Below are 13,211 nucleotides of genomic sequence, written 5' to 3'. Positions count from 1 at the left end.
AGAGACAGGCAATAAATGTTGCCTAGCCAGTGGCGTCCTCATTCTGTGAATGAATAAATGAAATAAATAGGGAGAGGGAGGAGGCGGATAGCAGATGGATAAGGAGAAAATAGTTGGAGAGGAGACAGGCTGGTCAAAGAGGCAGGGATGGAGTCAATAAGGTGGGGAGGTAGGGAGGAGACTGGCTCCATCCCCACCTCTTTGACCAGTCTGTCTCCTCTATTCATCTTCTATCCGCCTCCCCCTCTCTCGCTATTTATTTCAGAACCTCCTTCCCCTCCCCCATTTCTGAAGAAGGGTCTAGGCCCGAAACGTCAGCTTTCCTGCTCCTAAGATGCCGCTTGGCCTGCTGTGTTCATCCAGCTCTACACCTTGTTATCGAAGCAGTTATTGCCAGATTTTCTACTGATGAATTTATCACTTCAGTCTCTGCTCTGTAACACGTCAGCACACACACTGACTGATCTCTTTGGGCCGTTCCCATCTCTCTGCGTCACTGAGTCACTAAGCAACAGTGCACATATATCCCCCCATCCTCCATCTCCCATGTATTTTTTTTTGGATGCATAGAACGACTAACATCCATTTATTCACTTCAAACGTGAGATGCCTTCAATAAGATGCATATAAACAAACACATCTCCAGGCACTTGGGTGCCAAGTCTGCAAGAACATTCTAGAATAAAAATATCCTTATCTCAAAGTTCTTAACACACTAAGTAGAATAATATAACTTCATGCAAAGTTGTACATTGCTCCCAACACTTTTCAATCACATACTCCAGTTCATAGAACATAGGACGGTACAACACAGGAACGGCCCATTCGGGCCAAGATGTTGTGGTGGGCATGATGCCAAATGAAATTGCCACTTTTTGCCTGTTCTACGTTCCTATCCATTCGTTCCTTGCATTTTCATGTGCTTATCTAAAAGCCCCTTAAACACCGCTATCGTATCTGTTTCCACCACCACCTCTGGCCGTGCATTCCAGACTCCTGCCACTCTCTGTGTAAAAAACATGCCCCATCACATCTCCTTTGAACTTACTCCCTCTCACCTTAAATGCATGCCCCTTAGCATGAGACATTTCAACTCTGGGAAAAGGATTCTGACTGTCAACCCTATCTATGCATTTCACAATTTTATAAGCTTCTATCAAGTTTTCTCTCAGCCTCCATTGCTTGAGCGAAAACAACTTGAATTTTCTTAAACTCTCGTTATAGCTTGTACCCTCTAATCGAGGCAGCATCCACTTTAAGTGTAACCGAAGTCATATAAAGCTGCAACATGACATCCTGACTTTTGTACTCAATTCCCTGACCAATAAAGGCAAGAATGCCCTATGCCTGCTTCATCACCCTATATCCTTGCGTGGCCACTTTCAGGGAGCTACGGACTTGAACCCCAAGATCCCTTTGTACCCCAAGATCCCTTTGTACATCAATGCTGTTCAGGACCCTCCCATTAGCTATATACTTTTCCTTATCATTTTATCTCCAAAAATGCGGCACCTTACACCTATCCAGATTAAACTCCATCTGCCATTTCACCGCTCGTATCTGCAACTGATCTATGTTCCACTTTATCCTTTGACAGCCTTCTACATTATCCACAGCTACACTGATTGTTGTATTGTCCACAAACTTACTAATCCACTCATCTACATGTTCATCTAAGTCATCTATACATGTACTTGTGTAAAATAACTGGATTAGCATACAGCATTGTAAGTGTGGCCTAACAAAACTTTGCTACAGGTTTTATGTATTATGCCTACTTCTCAAATCTATACTTCTAAAAATAACCCCAGGGCTCAGTTTGGTTTTGTGGCTTAACGTGTAATGATTTAGACTTTGATCCATTTGTTCCTCACTTCCACTATCATCTTAAATATGATGAATGTTCCACCTCACATTTTCTGCATTGACATTCGTTCCCACTAAAGGCCTGGGTTTCAGAGTCAGGTATCAGGTAAATGTTCAACTCACCACGTTCACCTTGGCGGAAACTCCCTGAATGGTTGGCTCTTCTCTTGGAACGTGGGTATGGGTTTCAGCCAGGCCTCCACTCTTGAGTGAAGAAGAGTGCTGAGGGGAGCTTCTCAAAATGTTCAACGTGGTTCTATGGGACTTTACTCCAGTTTTAAAGTCTGGTCTTGTCTCAAACCACCACCGCCCCAATCCATTCCTCAAGACCCATTCCACTGTCATCCATTCCAACCATACCCCACCGACCTCCATGGCTTCTTCTAGCCCTATGTTAACATAGTGCAAATCCACTGATCCCATAGTCCCACATTGCCCCATGTCAATCTAATATAAACTCGTGATCCTGCCAACCATCCTTACACCTTGCGATCTATAAGCAGGCTCCAGGAGCTATGTTATTATGAAATGAAAAAGAGTACAAAAAGGAGCCTATTACATCCTTTAGCATATTAAAAAAAGGTCACTACTCATGAAAATCCAGTCAAAACATTTAAATCCCCACAATAATACCCTATTTTAAAATTCGGCTGCATTCATAACATTTCAAAGACATCTAATTTTTTATTAACCTGCTTGAACTATCAATCAAACCATGAACCTACACTGCCCTACTATGAAAAATAATTATATTTTATAAAACAACACAGCATGATTAAGGGCAAATGATAAACACTAGAGCTATGTCACACGACAGCTATTTGTAATCACTGGAGCAGATTTTTTTTATAATCAGCAGTGTAAAAAAAATTAAGGGCTAGTCAATTAGTAATTTGGCAAGTTGGAGGCTGTTATTGATCTTATCTGCCCTTCAAGAACATTTATGGCTTATTTAGTACTCAGGCCTCACCCATTGTGTGTTAAGGATGCGGTTGTACCAGCTTTGCTGTGATTAGGTTTCCCACAAATTGCACGTCCACTTCTCTCCCAGAAAAAGAAATGGGACTTGTTGAAAGGAGAAGTGGGATTTCTGGATCAGAACCCCATGGACCATTTTGGAGTTAGAGGTGTGATGGGTGTATCCTATGTTTAGAAAGAGTGTTCATTTGAGAAGGGATGTTCAAAATCCAAGGTTGCCCATCAAAATTGGGCTTGATCTTGATTGATAGCACCATCTGTAGCATAGTATTATCTCATTCAAGGAGTTCCACTCAGTGAGCAATTACTCCCTGCTGCTTAATGATCCGTAATAGCCATGCTGAGGGTGGCTGGGAGCAGCTGCCCACCATTTTTCACCTCAACCCACTTCCACAATGATGGAAATGCCTGCATAATGGAGTTCAATTTTGCTGCCCAAAGCATTAAAATGCAAAAATAGAAACTGACGGAGGAACTCAGTGGGTCTGGCAGCAACCGTGTAGAGAAAGCAAAGTTAAGCCTTTGAGTCTGGTGACCCTTCTTCAGAACAGGAGGGTTCTGAGTTCTGAAGAATGGTTACTGGACTGAAAGTGTTAACTGCTTTGTCTCCACAGATGCTGCCAGACCTCCTGAGTTTTTCCAACAATTTCTGTTTTTGTTACAGATCTTCAACATCTGCAGTTCTTTGTTTGTTGCAATAAAGTACAGCTTGTTCTAATCTGTTAATTTAGTTTTGATGAAACAGTAATAAAATAGTTTTGTTTTGTCTACCAACTGAATATGTGCGTAAAAGTTCAGTTCAGATATAATCAAAACTAGTGTGTTGTTCTTCCTTTCATTTTATGTGTTGGTATAACCACAGAACTTTTTGTGAAGTTTACTACTCCTGTATCATCAGCTACAGTCTGTACTACCTGTTTGCTTCCTTCCACTCACCCTGCCATGGGCAGACTGCTTCAGTTGGTGGGGGGGCAGGTGAAACATGCAGCAGGACTCCCAAACGTACAGTGTTCACTTTGATTGGGGCAAGTATGGACACCAACTGTTCATTGTTCATTCTATCAGTCTGAATGAGGAAGAGAAATGGACAATAGTTTCATGGACCATTCTCACTGTGACTGTACATCAGAAAGGCATGGATAAATATCAACGTTGTGCATTTGAGACATTGGGACTAATAGATATTCGATTCTAAATTGTCAGTTTGTAAAATGGAATGTTAAGAAACTGCTTGATGTTACACATATAAAAGTAAAAGTCAACTGAGACTCAATCTTCTTGCCCCTCTGTTTCTCACCTGTACATTTCTTCTGATCCTGCTCATTTTATTTCGATTTTACAATCATGTCTTTATCTTTCTGATTCTTAAACAGTCTCTCCAGACTCTGTCTTTGTCCTGCTGTGTTTCTCTTGCTTCCATCTCTCTGTGTTTGTGTAGAATTTCTTTTCTCATATTTTTGTTTCCCATGATGTCAGTCTTCATTGAAATGGTTCCCACCTCTTGTATATTTGTACATTGCATTGTACAAACTTTCTGGGGTAGGGTTGGTTAGAGGGGTCATGATTCAACCCCTTCCAAAATAGAACATGAATGTCAGGAGTATGCTTACCCCAGGCCCCAATGCTGTTACTCCAATGTAAAGGTTACTTTGCCTTTCTAATTTAAATGATAACAGTTGAGAGGCTTCACCAGGAGATCTAAGCTTGTGTGAGTCCATTTGCTCAGACTTAATGCCTCTTAACCCATGGAACTATGAACAACAAGACTCACTTATCAGCTCTGTTCCATCGCAATCTCTTTCACTCAAGCTCAAAATTTTCTTCTTCTCCAGGTCTGCTTTAGCTCACTCCATCTTCTTCTCCCATCTGATAGCATCCATTCTTCTGCCACTCTGCCAGGGCATGCATGTGAGGAGGTAAAATACATGTCCCGCCCGCCTCAGTCAATGATCTGTTCCAGCATATCAAGGAGATGCTTCTGACCAGTCTCTGCAGCAATTCTTCCTTGGTGATGTTCCCTCTGCAAGGAATATCCAGGACACTACAATTGGCAGCACTAATGTGACATCTGACATACATGACACATGTGTAGCTTGCTGTGGACATGATTATGGACATGTAGAGTCACAACTTCCTGGCCACGTTGACAGTGCCCTGTGGCCACTCCACGTGGAGATGCTGCTTTACCAGTCCTTGTGTAGATGTCAATCTCTACGTCAGCACCATTTGTAGATGTTGTGGCCCAGATGGGAAGGATGTCAATGTCCTCTGTGCTGCAATGGTGATGAAGGTGCAGAAGGGACTTTGTGCCATCCAGTTCTCAAACTTCGTCTTCCAGGAGCTGATACATTGACCAAACCTGGCAATACAATTCTGAAGGTGTAGATCTAGGTGACCACAGCAGGCCAAGCAGCATCAGAGGAGCAGGAAGGCTGATGTTTCGGCTCTAGACCCTTCAAGGGTCTTCTTCTGAAGAAGGGTCGAGGCCAAAAACGTCAATCTTCCTGCTCCTCTGATGCTTGACACCTTGTTATCTCAGATTCTCCAGCACCTGCTGTTCCTACTATCTTTAATACAATTCTGAAGTCTGGTGAATTCTTTTGAAACACATGTGCATGCAATTCTTCAGCAAGCAAGACACTCTTTGCACCACTTGAACTCAGCCTCCACCACTTAAAGCATGTCTGTGCCACTGAAAGCCACTTAAAAGCAGTGTGCATCATTCAAAACCAACCTGCACCTCTTTTAAGACTCTCTTAACCCCCACCTCTTCCTCCGTTACATTGATGACTGCATCGGCGCCGCCTCTTGCTCCCCAGAGGAGCTCAAACAGTTCATCCACTTCACCAACACCTTCCACCCCAACCTCAAGTTCACCTGGGCCACCTCCAACACATCCCTCACCTTCCTGGACCTCTCAGTCTCCATCTCAGGTAAACAGCTAGAAACTGATGTCCATTTCAAGCCCACAACTCCCACAGCTACCTAGAATACACCTCCTCCCACCCACCCTCCTGCAAAAATTCCATCCCCTATTCCCAATTCCTCCGCCTCCGCTGCATCTGATCCCAGGATGAGGCATTCCATTCCCACACATCCCAGATGTCCCAGTTCTTCAAGGACCGCAACCTTCCCCCCGCAGTGGTCGAGAACACGCTTGACCGCGTCTCCTGCATTTCCTGCAACACATCCCTCACACCCCGCCCCTGCCACAACCACCCCAAGAGGATCACCCTCATTCTCACACACCACCCCACCAACCTCCGGATACAAAGCATCATCCTCCTACACTTCCGCCATCTACAATTCGACCCCACCACCCAAGACATTTTTCCATCCCCACCCTTATCTGCCATCCGGAGAGACCATTCTCTCGGTGACTCCCTTGTTTGCTCCACACTGCCCTCCAACCCCACCACACCCGGCACCTTCCCCTGCAACCGCAGGAAGTGCTCCATTTGCCCCCACACCTCCTCCCTCACCCCCATCCCAGGCCCCAAGATGACTTTCCATAATAAGCAGATGTTCACCTGCACATCTGCCAATGTGGTATATTGTATCCATTGTACCCGGTGTAGCTTCCTCTACATTGGGGAAACCAAAAGGAGGCTTGGGGACCGCTTTGCAGAACACCTCCGCTCGGTTCGCAATAAACAACTGCACCTCCCAGTCGCAAACCAGTTTAACTCCCCCTCCCATTCTTTAGACGACATGTCCATCATGGGCCTCCTGCAGTACCACAATGACGCCACTCAAAGGTTGCAGGAACAGCAACTCATATTCCGCTTGGGAACCCTGCAGCCCAATGGTATCAATGTGGACTTCACCAGCTTCAAAATCTCCCCTTCCCCCACCGTATCCCAAAACCAGCCCAGTTCGTCCCCTCTCCCCATCCCCCTCTCTAATGAAGGGTCTCGGCCCAAAACGTCAGCTTTTGTGCTCCTGAGATGCTGCTTGGCCTGCTGTGTTCATCCAGCTTCACACTTTGTTATCTTGGATTCTCCAGCATTTGCAGTTCCAATTATCTCTGCACTTCTTTTAAAGATGTTTCCTGGCATTCACTCAGTCCATATACCTCAAAGGGGTGCAGTCCAAAACTGCACCTGGAATCCCTACGGTGTGGAAACAGGCCCTTCAGTCCAACAAGTCCACATCGACCATAGATCATAGAATCCCTACATTGTGGTGAAATATCTAATGCAGTAAAATTGCTCAAGGTAATGACCTCCAAGGGTAATGACAATTTAAACTGCCATTCGCTGCAGCAGCACCCTGGGGAGCCCAAGGCCAGGGGCAGTCTTACAGGTACAGAGAAGATAGGCACTAAGAAAATTCACGAGGATGATTGGCAAACTTTGTTTGGAATATTGGAAGGTCTGAATTTTAAAAACTTTTGGAATGACATCGAGGAAGACAAATTTCGATTAGATTAGATTAGATTACCTACAGTGTAGAAACAGGCCCTTCGGCCCAACAAGTCTACACTGCCCCTTGAAGAATCCCACCCAGATCCATCCCCCTATAACCCACACACCCCTGAACACTAGGGGCAATTTAGCATGGCCAATCCACCTAACCTGTACATCTTTAGACTGTGGGAGGAAACCAGAGCACCCAGAGGAAACCCACGCAGACATGGGGAGTATGTGCAAACTCCACACAGACAGTCGCCCGAGTCTGGAATTGAACCCAGGTCCTTGGTGCTGTGAGGCTGCAGTGCTGACCACTGAGCTACCGTGCCGCCCCAAATTAGAATTACACTGTAAAAATGTTTGCAATACAAGAACAGGGTTATTTTCAAAGAGCTCCTTGGAAGAAATGATAACCCAGAACTAAAAAAAATTAAAACATATTTCCAATAAGAGACAATTTAACCAATGTCCTGTGGTATTCAATGGTGTTACCATCACTGAATCTCCCATTATGAATATCCTTAGGGTTACAATTGACCAGAAACTCAACTAGACTCATCATATAATTACAGTGGCTATAACAGCAGGTCAAAGGCTAGGAATACTGTGGTGAACTAACACACTTCCTGACTTCCCAGAGCCCGTCGACCATCCACAAGGTGCAAATCAGGAGTGTGATAGAATGCTTCCATTGAGTGCAGCTCCAACAACATTTGAGAAGCTTGGCACCATTGACGACAAAACAGCCTGCTTGTTTGGCACTGCATCCATAAGCTTCCACGTCCTCCGCCACCGACACTCAGCAGCTGCAGTGTGTAGTATCTCCAAGATGCACTGCTGAAATTTTCCAAAGATCCTTAGACAGCAACTTCCAAATGCATGACGATGTCTAGGAGGACAAGGTCTGCAGATAAAAGAAAAAACTACCACCTGCAACTTCCCCTCCAAGCCTCGCACCATCCTGACTTGGGGACATATTGCTGTTCCTTCACTGTTGGTGGATCAAAATCCTAGAATTCCCTCCCTCAGGGTATTATGGGTCTGTAGGCAATACATGGACTGCAGCATTCAAGAAGGCAGCTCAGCACCATCTTCTCAAGGGCAACTAGGAATGGGTAATAAATGCTGGCCAGCCAGAAATACACACATCCCATGAGCGGATAAGAAAAGATATATATTAGTCCAACCCACCTCGTGTGCTTCAAAATGGAGCATAGCACCAATATCTTCATTTCCAGGTATTACTCTCTTATTTTTACCCTCTGCTCTGTCATATCTTTGAAAGAGCTATTTCAAAATTAACTTCAGTACGGTCAGTGCTTATTCTTGCACGCTGTTTGTGAACATTGTTTCTTTAATTCAATATTGAATACAATCAGTTCTGAAGTCTCAAGTGAGATTTCATTCAGGGAGCAGATAATTTTGGACCCAGAAGGAGTTATTAACCATTTCTTGCATTTGTGGCCAAAATGTTCTCCAAATTTCAGAAAACTGGAGAGCTGGTAGCTATTGCTTTGTTCGGAAGCTCAATCGGTTTTGATTTCTGTGTAAACAACAAGGTATTGAGAATCAATGGTTCAAGACCAGTTAGATCTATGGAGTGCAATTGACAAGCCTGGAAAAAAATCTTTTAAGTTTCTTTAATGCTTAATATACAAATTATATGGGCCATATTCTATAGTGAAGTAGCATTGCATTTGCTCATTACGGGGTTATGTTTTACAGTGTTGCAATTGTTGAATTGGGTTGATGCCTTAAATTAGATATCCTATGTTACATTGGAGGGTCTAGGCCCAAAATGTCAGCTTTTGTGCTCTTGAGATGCTGCTTGGCCTGCTGTGTTCATCCAGCTCCACACTTTGTTATCTTGGATTCTCCAACATCTGCAGTTCCCATTATCATTGATATATATAAGTGTTTGGTAGGAAGAGTCAGGCTCAATGGTTTGGTGTTGCAAAATCTAAGTAATTCTGTGCAAGCTGTTAAAAGAGGGTTATTATTGTTTTTTAATATGAATATACATGAAATTTACAAATGAAAGCATATCTGTCTAAATACTTGTATGCACAGGACCTAATAATAATTGCTTTACTGTCTTCAGTCAAGCAGTTTTAGGCCGTTCCAGTTCAATGGATGAGATGGGGAGATAGTCTGGTATTCAGCTCTCTCTCTGCTTCTGGCCTGGCTGATAACTGGAGCAGCATTATTGGAAGGAATCACATCTTCAGAAAAAAGTCAGAAATCACATGACAGCAGGTGAGAGTCCAACTGGTTAATTTGACAACACAAGCTTTCGTAGCCTCAGTCCTCCTTCAGGTGTTAGTGAGAGGGGTTGTATCAAACACAGAATTTACAAGTAAAAGATCAAACATTTGACACCATTGATAGGGATGTACTAAACAAACTTAAAATGTTGTTAAATCTTTATTCAGTTGGAAGGTTTTAAATGATTAATATGTATGTGTAAATCCCCAAATTCCTTTCAAGTCACGGTCCTGAGTTGACGAAAGGTTTTATCAGAATAAAGAAAAGGTGACATTTTAGGTCAGGCATTGCATATTAGCTGCAAGTCTTTATTTAGAATCTGTTTGTGTTTTGGTTTGAAGTCAGATTTATATTTAAAGTATTTATAAAATGCCACATTGACTGACTGTCTATAAATTGTGTGCTTTTTGGACAAAATAGAATGTATCTGCAAATATAAATTCACCCCACAGACTCACATGTGTGTGTGAGTGAGGGAAGAGAGTGAACTCACACACACTCTCCCCACCCCTCCATCGATCTCTCTGTCTCTCTCTCTCTCTCTCTCTCTCTCTCACACACACACACGAATCTATGGGGGAAATTTGTATTTGCAGATACATTTTAAAGGCACACAATTTATAGACAGTCAGCAAACATGGCATTTTATAAATTCCTTTAGATTAAGACCATAAGGCATAGGAGTGGCAGTAAGGCCATTCGGCCCATCAAATCCACTCCGCCATTTAATTATGGCTGATGGGCATTTCAACTCCACTTCCCTGCACTCTCCCCTTAGCCCTTGATTCTAAACAGGATCTCACATCTAACATGCACTGTTTGACCTAAAATGTCACCTCTTCTTTACACCGATAAAACCTTTAGTTCTCTCGAAAGAAATTTGGGGATTTACGTGTACATATCTATCAACAAAAGCCTTCTAACTAATTAAAGATTTAACAGCATTTTAGGTTTTTTTAGTTCATCCTAATCAATGGTGTTGAACATTTGATCTTTTACTAATAAATTCTATGTCTGATACCACATTTGACACACCAAAGGCTGCTAAATAAGATAAAGCTGAACAGTATTACAGGTAATGCATTGGCATGAATAGATGATTGGTTGACCAGTAGAAAGCAAAGAGCAGGGGTAAATAGGTGTTTTTCTGATTGGCAGTCATTGGCTAGTGGTGTGCCTGAGGGATCAGTGTTGGGACCACAATTGTTTACGATTTACATAGATGATTTGGAGTTGGAGACTAAGTGTGGTGTGTCAAAATTTCCAAATGATACTAAGGTGAGTGGTAGAGCAAAGTGTGCGGAAGTTACTGAAAGTCTGCAGAGGGATATAGATAGTCTAAGTGGGTGGGCAAAGGTCTGGCAGATAGAGTACAATGTTGATGAGTTGAGGTCATCCATTTTTGGTTGGAATAACAGGAAAATGGACTATATTTTAAATGCTAAAAAATTGCAACATGCTGCTATACAGAGGGACTTGAGTGTCCTTGTGCATGAATCACCAAAAGTAGGATTGCAGGTGCAGCATGTAATTAAAAAGGCAAATGGAATTTTGTCTGTCATGGCTAGAGGGATGGAGTTTAAAAACCGGGAGGTTATACTGAAGCTGTAGAAGGCCCTAGTGAGGCCACACGTGGAGTACTATGCACAGTTTTGGTCTCCTTACTTGAGAAGAGATACACCAGCACTGGAGGGGGTGCAGAGGAGATTCACTTGGTTGATTCTAAAGTTGAGAGGGTTGGATTCTGAGGAGGAACTGAGCAGATTAGGATTATATTCACTAGAATTCAGAAGAATGAGGGGAGATCCTATAGAAACACATCAGATTATGAAGGGAAAAGATAATGTGGAGGCAGGGAGGTTGTTTCTGCTAGAAGGTGAAACTAGGACTAGAGGGCATAGCCTCAAAACAAAGGGAAGCAGATGTAGGACTAGGTCAGGAGGAACATATTCACCCAAAGGGTTGTGAATCTGTGGAATTCCCTGCCCAGTGAAGCAGTTGAACTACCTCACTGAATGCAAGGCTAGATAAATTTTTGAACAGTAAAGGAATCAAGGGTTATGGTGAGTGGACGGGTAAGTGGAGCTGAGTCTCAAAAAGGTCAGCTATGATCCTATTAAATGGCAGGGTAGGCTCCAGGTGCCAGATGGCCTACTCCTGCTCCTAGTTCTTATGTTCTTATGTAGCTCTCTCACTAACACCTAAGGAAAGACTGAGGGTCCAAATGTTTGTGATTTCATATAAACCTGTTGGATTATGGCCTGGCATCATGTGATTTCTGACTATATCCACCCCAGTCTAACACCAGCACCCCCACATCTTCAGGAAAAGTAAATGATTGTTGATGAATTGAGTTAAAACTAATGACAAAGTAGAGATTTTTTGCAACAGTAAGCTTAGGATTCATAAATCATTTGCGAAGTGGCTGGTTTATCTGTGATGTTACCTGTGTCTGGGAACTAAGAGATCCATAATTCATCAACACTTCAGGGCTGAGTGAGATCTGAAGAAGATCTTTCTCCTGACGGAATGAGCAGCAGCAATTTGCCAAACCCCTGCAATTGTGTCCCTTATTCTAAAGGTTTCAGACGCTTAGACTCTGTGGCAATTTCCAATTGCTCTGGTAGATTGTACTGGTCTGGGTGAAGTGGATGAGTAGATGAGGGTCATGAGTCTGAATTATACGGGGAGCCAATGTTTCATTCCTTAATTGTTATGGAAAGGAGAACCACTGACTGCCCTAAAAGCATTCAAAGACTAATTGGCTGTTCAGGGATTTGAGGTCTTCAGCGACAGGAAATCCTGCTTCAGAGCTGCAGCCAATCAGAGCCTATTTGCTCTCCAGTACTTCTAAATTGATGAGTTGGATCAAGGGTTAGGCTAAGTTTTTCTCAGACGGTCTTTTTTAACACGGACTGGCCCATGCGAAAGATGAGTTTGAAAAGGTTAATGTGGGACCGCAACTCGGGGAGGTGAAACATTTAGGAGTTGTGGGCCACCAGCAGACAAATCTGTATAGTTGGGTGCTTGGCATGGTCCCCTCCCTTGGCCTGCCCGACACCAGTCAAGATCAGACCGTCAAATATGAAATAATTGCCAACTGCATGACCTCACATAGGTCACTGGGAAAGTGACCTTTCATTGCAGTGGGAAAAGGGGAGGTGACAAGCTGGTCAATTTAACCACATTTCCCCCACCCCCCAGCGTGGACTGCAATTTAGTTAATTTACCATTTAATTGGATCCAATACTGTGAGTGCTACACTAACAATACAGAGAAATCTAACAAGTTTCTCTCCACGCTCATGCGGTTTATTTCACAGTGACATTCCCTTGCATCATTCTGAATCTACACCTGAACCAAGGAGTTCCCATGGAGGGGGCCTCTAAAGGAAATGAATTCTTCATCAGAAACTGGTCAGACTTCTCCAAACTGGCTGATGCTGCGGTAAACCACATCAGAATAAAACTAAGGATTTCAACTGAAAGATGTGTTGCTTTTGAAGTTTTTGTTCAAAGAGAGCATCAATTCTATTCTGTGCATTTCCCTCCTATAAAATCTTCCTTCTGCAAAAGCATATTCAATCAAATGCATTCATAGAATTCTAAACAGTTAGTTGGTGACTTTTGACATCTTGGTTTTGACTGACAGAGAGTACAGTCTCTAATTTTTATCTGGTATGAGTCTCTG

The sequence above is a fragment of the Stegostoma tigrinum genome, chromosome 15 (assembly GCF_030684315.1).
Source record: "Stegostoma tigrinum isolate sSteTig4 chromosome 15, sSteTig4.hap1, whole genome shotgun sequence".
Lineage (NCBI taxonomy): Eukaryota > Metazoa > Chordata > Chondrichthyes > Orectolobiformes > Stegostomatidae > Stegostoma > Stegostoma tigrinum.
The sequence above is the reverse complement of the archived record's forward strand: the minus strand, read 5'-3'. Positions refer to the sequence as shown.